Source organism: Myripristis murdjan, chromosome 16 (genome assembly GCF_902150065.1).
Source record: "Myripristis murdjan chromosome 16, fMyrMur1.1, whole genome shotgun sequence".
In the NCBI taxonomy this organism is placed as follows: Eukaryota; Metazoa; Chordata; class Actinopteri; order Holocentriformes; family Holocentridae; genus Myripristis; species Myripristis murdjan.
In genome coordinates, this window is record NC_043995.1 from 34336567 (window position 1) to 34344066 (window position 7500).

At 44.3% G+C, this 7500-nt stretch overlaps 1 protein-coding gene across 4 annotated transcripts in view; it reads right to left on the minus strand.

Moving 5' to 3' along the window:
- Positions 1-7500, minus strand: part of slc4a7 (solute carrier family 4 member 7) — a 58176-nt gene that overhangs the window by 12359 nt on the left and 38317 nt on the right. The gene's annotated exons all lie outside the window — the stretch shown is intronic.

A 7500-nucleotide genomic window follows, 5' to 3' on the forward strand; every position in this document is an offset into this window, starting at 1 on the left:
TCCCGTCCCCTCTAACAGCCCGGTGTGTCACACCTTGGTGGGCTGCTGTTCTAATGGAGGATTCTCCAGGTAAGAAGGAAGGAGACGGAGTGAAAGCTCCCGAGCAGATCAGGACTCCATCTGAGCTCCCTGAGGTGAAGCAGCGTCCCTGCCCTGTGTGTGGGACAAGCAGAGCAAATGCTCGCCGGCGCCCCCTATGGAGGCCACCATCACTGTCTGATGATGAGCTTCAGACAGCAGAGAGACCTGCAGCACTGACCTCAGAGCTGCTGTTTGCTGCTCAGTCACTTTCAGCAGCGCAGAAACACTGCTCTGAGGTCAGCTCATTTTCAGAGCAACACGCCCATGGAGCTCAGAGGGACAGGAGACACTCTGCTGTTTCCACAAGGGGGCGCTGCACGGGGACACCTGAGCCACTTGGACACTAGAAAAGACACCTGAGTGGCGCTCAGAGCCGCTTTAAGTCAGGTGGGGGACAGAGCCCTCAATCTCATACCAGTGTGTGTCAGTATACAAACCAACATCTCCATGTGCACATAACAGCATGTGTGTGAGAATGTGTTGGTGCTATGGAATTATGATTTCCTTTTGTTAGTAATGACCTGATCTGCTGGGGATTGGCTTCATGGTGTTCAGGCCTTACATCGCTGACTGGGTGCAGCTTGTGTGAGTGACCCAGATACTGAACAGGGTGACTCATCATTACGCATCGCTGTGTTTGCACTGAGGAAAGTCCAACATAGACTGGAATGTCTTCACTTCAGTACGTTTTATTTTTATCTGCACAGCACTGTGATGCAACTAATATAAATATCTATAATCCAAACTCCAGTCTCAGTTCTATGGGTGAGAAAAAAGTAAACAATAAAAATCAATAAAAAGTACTCTAGTATCGCAATTAACTTTTTACAAAACTTTCTGATCTTTTTTTTTTTTTTTTTTTTTAATTACTGAACTCATGCTAGGCTGTCAGCAAGGTGACTAAATATCACACTCAAGTTCAACTAAATTTTGTTGAGGGAAAATCTGTCATGTCTGTTTCCAGCAGGGTCCCTTGACCTCTGACCTCCAGATGTGTGAATGAAAATGGGTTCTCTCCCCTCTGCAGACACGCCCACCTTCTGCTAATCCCATGCAGTTTGGGCCCCAAAGCCTGCAGTCCACATGTGTTCTTGTGGCCTGTTGTAAAATGGTGTGTGTGTGCAGACTGGGGCCTAAACAGTCTTGGAGCTGCATCAGTTGCTTTGACTGGAAAGCTGAGACTCTTGTGGATTCAATGAGCCACATTTGATTCCTGTGTGATGATGTTGGCCCCCATAGCAGCCATTTCACTGCAGGCAGAGCATTTTGTCAAACTGGATGTCGCTGGAGAAAATGACCTCTAGTGACCTCTAGGAGAATGACAGCCACATCTAACTTTACAGACACAAACTAGAAGAGAATTCAAAAAACTAAAATTGCAATAAATCATAATATGAAATCACAATACTTGTAGAATCACAATACTTGTAGGCACCCAAGTATCGTGATAACATCAAATTGGGAGATAAACACATCGTCCCAGACCTTCTAAATTCCTTTCTTTGTGTTAGTCCTGTCTTGCTGCAGTTCAACTTTTTGCAGCACCAGAGAGAAAACAACAAAACAAACCATTTTTTAAGGTGCAGCTCAAGCCTTTCGTAACACTTTCTGTACGATCCTGCAGCAGTGACCCCTCACATGAATCAAACACTGACTCAGGGAAAAGCAGAGAAAGAAATCAATCGAGGTAGATGACCAGACGTACAGAGACTGTGTGTGTGTGTGTGTGTGTGTGTGTGTGTGTGTGTGTGTGTGTGTGTGTGCGTGTGCCTGTCTATATATAAGCCTGGGTCTCTATAAGAAGCCACAGGACAGTGGTCATCCAGCCTCCTGCTGCTCTACTCCTGCCTGACGATGTCGCGACGCCTCCCCCTCCTGCCGCTGCTGGCGCTGGCCTGCGTGGTGCTGCCCGGCTGGGCGCAGCCCACCGCCAGCCCGGCCGAGCTGCAGAAAATTCAGACCGCCATGGAGGAGCTGAGGATGGAGAGATTTGGTAAGGCTCGCTCTCTGCTTCAAGCTCTACAGTGTTTCCACCTGAATTACATAGTCAAAGTATTCTTGTACACATATCTACAATAAGTCCCTTTTTTCAGCTTTGTAGATTTTGTTTATTTAGTCAAAGCAGTCGTGTTTTAATTTGTGTTGTGTGTAATTATATATTGCGAGCATGTTGGCAGGGATAACTTACTGCAACGGTCAGAGGAAGTTGTGTGTGCATTTAAAGCTGCTGTAGGCAGCTTCACAAATCACCATTACACACAGAGAGTCCAAGACAAAGTAAATGCACTGGGGAAAAAAAAAAAATTAGGTGTTCTGGTTCGGGATGTTCAGGGTGGGTGGGGCTCAGAGGAGGTACTGAGTCTCAGGTGGTTGCTGTTTGTTAAATTGTCTTATCATGTTTTCAGCGCTGTATGAGCGTCTGGAGGCGACGGAGAGGGAACTGAAGGCAATGAAAGGTGAGAAATCTAACGTACCGTGACACCAAATGACCAAAGATCCCAAATGTTGCAGCTCAGAGTGAATACTGACTGAATGCTTCATGCTGTATCTACGTGACATAACAACTTCTGTCCATGGACTGGGCAAAGGACTCTGATGAAAGATTTACACTACTGTAGTTTCCAGTTTTTGTCATGGAGATCCTATATCATGACATCTTTATGACTCGCCTCGAACAGTGGGTGGGTATTAAGGGTACAGCACTAACATGGTTTAAATCCTCAAAGACAAGACTTTCTCTGTGGCTACAGGGCCGTTTTCCTCTTCATCTGCTCAAAACATCCATGGGGTCCCTCAGGGATCCATCCTGGGGCCATTTTTATTCTGTCTGTATGTGCCACCTCTTGGTAACTCTTGGTTCTCAGAAACAAGAACATATCCTGTCACTTTTACGCAGATGATTCATAGCTGTTCCCTCTAGCCTCTCCGGGACCGTCTAAAGGACATTAACGAAATAATTTCCTTCAGTTAAACAGAAACAAATCTGCAGTTATTATCTTTAGTCCAGAAGCTATTTCGACAGTTAACAAGGCCACCTCACCTCGTATGTGAAGTCACACGCAGGAGACCTTGGTGTTACCTTTGATACTGACAAACAAATCAGTTCCGTTGTTAAAAATACTTCCTTCCAGTTAAGAACCGTATTCAAACTCAAGCCAGTTCTGTCCTTCCATGACGTGGGAAAGTTCTTCATGTGTTCATCAGATCACGACTGGACTGCTGCAGTTCCCTTTACTTTGGGCTTCCCACAGTCTTTACTGACTGGAGCTCATCAGCCCAGTCCTATAGCCTCTCTTCATTGGCTTCCTGTCCATTTTAGGATTAAATTTAAGATCTTGCTGATTCCTTTCAAATCGCTTAATAGTCCCATGGTCACGACTCAAACTAACAGCCGACAGAGCGTCTGCAGCCGCCATGGAACCAGTTTCTGTTAGATGTTAGATTAATTGCTCCTTCCTTCTGTTTTTAAAAATAGAGTAAAGACACATTTATTACTGGACTTCTTGGCTCACTAACCCTTTAATTTGTTGTCATGTCTATAACTTGTGTGTCTGTGTTTAAGTGTGCTCTACAAATATATGTTACTTAGTATATGGGCGTGAATTCTTAGCATTTTAAGCTACCTGGGAATTTCTGAGTCAATGAGAAATTTATGATTAGAGGGTTTTTTGATCACACAGAGACACCTAAGGTGGCTTTTGCTGCCTCATTGGGAGGAAACGGCCTCCAGAAGACGACGACTGGCAACAAAAACCTCATATACAAGGATGTCCTGACCAACGTGGGCGGGGCTTACAACTCTCAGACAGGTAGGATGGATTGGTAAACTATTCACACAAGTAAGGCTCCATTAAAGACACTAAGCTAAGGTGGGTTTAGCAAATGAGTCTGGCTTCTAAAATTCTAAAATTTCCTTGCTCATATAGTAGGAAACTGGATTCATATGACATCACAAAGGAAATTTTAGACACTGTTTAAAGACGTCTTGTTGAAAGTGTTTTAACTTTTAATATGAGGACATGGTGTGGCCACCTGGGTCTAAGAATAAAAAAGAGACTCCAGAATTATAAACATGGGCAGTCAAGAGATAGAACCAGGATGTAAATAATATAAACTGCAGGTGACACAAAAAGCCGAACAAACTGTCGGATCCTGTTCATCCCCTGTAAAGAATTCATCAAACTGCCCTCGGGAGGCACTATAGAGCCACTGCAGCAGCCAAAAACCTTCACAAAAAGTCTTTCATAGTAAATGCAGTAACTCTGCTGAATTGGTAACCAGCATCACACTGGAAACATGTCTGTTGATCCACTGATAAACGCCAAGTAATTCAGATCTTTAACCAGAACCAGAGAGCAGCTGAGTCCAGGCTGAGCTGAGCTGCAGCGCCTCCCTGTGGCTGTCAGGATCTGAAGCTCCTGCTGCTGGTTTCCAGGCTCTTCATGGTTTGGCTCCGGCCTGCATCACTGAGTCTTTGTGGTTTTATAATCCCTCACAGCCTCTCAGATCCTCTGCTGCTGTTTTTTAAAATACAAACTGTCACATAAATAAGAGAATCATCAGCGAAAACGTTTTTAACTTTTTCCTCCCCGAGGCTGGAGGAACTGCAGCGAGCTCTGCGGATGTTTTGAAACCACGACTGAAAACCAATAAATTCAACATCGACTTTAATTGTCACGCTTCGTTTTTATTTTTCTTTTATTCTGTTCTTTCATGTATTTTGTTTTTATGTCCTGTTTTACATTTTTTATGTCTTCCTTGCTTCCCTAAGTTACCCTTCCTTGCTTCCTGTTTTTCAGCTTATTGCTTGGTTTTATGGTGCAGTATTTCCTTGTTTTAAATTGCCTGTGTTTATTTTATTCTCTCGTTTTTTCACGGTATTGTAAAGCACTTAGTGCTGGGGCCCCTGTATGTTTTGTGATTTACTGTGATGGTTTTAACTTGTGAAGCTGAAGGCAGATTTCCAAATCTGTGGACAATAAAGATGATCCATTTCCTTGATTAAAAAAAAAAAAAGGTCATTGTTGCTCTCGCCCGTCCCTCCTCAGGTGAATTCACGGCACCAGTCCGTGGAGTCTACTACATCCGCTTCACAGCCAACAGCCCCACCGACTTTCCAATGAGCGCCGTGCTCTACAAAAACGGCGCCGAGATCCAGCTGATCGCCCACGAGCAGCCGTCTGGCGAGGGCAGCGACACGGCGTCCAACGGCGCCGCCCTGCTGTTGGAGGAGGGCGACAAGCTGAAGATGGTTCTGTGGCTGAACACGCAGATCTGGGACAACAGCAACCACCACAGCACCTTCAGCGGCTTCCTGCTCTTCCCCATGTGAGCTCCTCCTGTCTTCACCATTTGAAATTATTTAGATTTAAAAGTAGAGACAGGAGAGATCCTTCAGACCCAGAGCGTCATTTCACCACCACCAGCCTCGGGTCACACACCCGAGGCTGGTGGTTTTCAAGTCCTCGAGGGTCTTCCAGAGGAGGAAGAATTTAAATTAGTTAAATTAAACTCTTGTGACAGGTGGTGCTCAGACGCTTTTTAAAAACAAGAAGCATCACTGATCTGACCTTTAAATATATGGTTTAGTAATTATTAATATAGTTTTCTTGTATTTAGTGATTTTTTTTTTTGCTAATTTTCTGGTGCTGTTCTTGTTCTTGTCATATTTTTGCTTACATTCTGGTCATTTTTTTGCTGGTATTTTACTTGTGTTAAAGTAATTTTTGTGATTTTTTTTGTCAGTTATGTTCCAGTGATTTTTTTTTCTTTGCTAAAGTTATGGTAATTTTTTTGCCAGTAATTTTTTTCCTAATGTAATAATTGCCTTGTTCCCTGCATGTTTTTGAAAGAAATCCAGGGAACTGTCTCATTTTTCAAAAGATGAATTCACAAGACACGCGATTACTTAAACAATTTTAATCTCATCACTTTGAGTTTCTTTAAGTTATAACACCGAGCCGCTTCCACAACACCAAACGCAAAGTCCAGCAGCTGCTGCTATTTTAGTGTCTGGGATCAAACTCAAAATGTTTCCCAGAAATCCAGAGGAAGTGGAAAACTCCAACACAGACGCAGAATCCAACGTTGAACACGCGAAACCGAGACCTGAGCCGAGAGGTTCAGATGGGGCGGCTGACCTCTGACCCCTCAGTGCACTGCTGCTAAAATAAAGTGTGTGTGTGTGTGTGTGTGTGTGGCGCAGGCAGGAGGAAGGTGAGCGCACAGGTGAGACAGTGGAGAGCGCCCCTGCAGGTGAGATGCAGAAGCTGCAGGACTCCATGAACCAGCTGAAGACCTTCAACCTGGGTGAGCCGATTCTCCAGGTCCATCTGGCAGATTCATGCGCTGAGGATTCACAGCGGCTTTCACACTCCACATGTTATTATGTGTGCATTAACGGTGGAAACAGTTCAGCAAACCCACAGTTCGGTTTCTATTGCCTTTTTGGGATTTCAGTTCAGTTTGTTTTGTAAATCAATCGAGAAAAAAAGATAAATAATGTTGAAGTGATTCTGTCTTTCATTACTGCACCAGGCTCATTTAAATGGAACAGTGACTTCGGTTCTCTTGTTATTATTCATATTGACTATTAATTATCTCACCTGCTGCTTTCCAACACGGCTTGTTCACTTTTTTGTCGTCTCACTACGGAGGGACTCAACATCACATGCCTTTTCATCCGCTCACTGGGACTGTGTGTGTGTGTGTGTGTGTGTGTGTGTTTCCAGCTCTCAAACAGAGGTTGGACGCAGCAGAGAAAGAGATGAAGGCCCTGGCAGGTCAGTGACCTCTACCTGCGTCCTGCTGTGTGAAAAATGAACTGACGAAGAGAAAAGAACAGGCCGGCGCTGAAATGACACTTTTTTTAAAGCGTTACAAAAATGAACTTTATGCCGCTCCATATTAATTAATCAAATGTAAGCTGTGCTTTGTTAAATGCGACAGTCAGAGTTTTCAGACGCTGCTTCTTATTTTGGGGTGGCGCGTTGCGTTTTCCCCCAGACGTCCCGAAGGTGGCGTTCGCGGCGTCGCTCGGCGGGAACGGGCTGCAGAAGACGACGTCAGGAAACAAAAAACTCATTTACAAAGACGTGCTGACCAACGTGGGCGAGGCGTACAGCTCGGAGACAGGTACCAGCCACACACACACACACACACACACACACACACACACACACACACACACACACACACCCTCTGCATGCTGTACACAGGGAGACTTTCCACATACACTCTGTCTATTTCTGTATTTATTGTTCTAATATTTTGTAGGATTAATGCACATATTTAGACATAACACTTATTTTTTATAACTTTATACATAATGCACACACTTCTTTTTACATATTTTTATTTCTTATCACTGAATTTTTCTCCTGAGAATTAGAGCACCTGCAGCTGACCCAGTTTCAATAC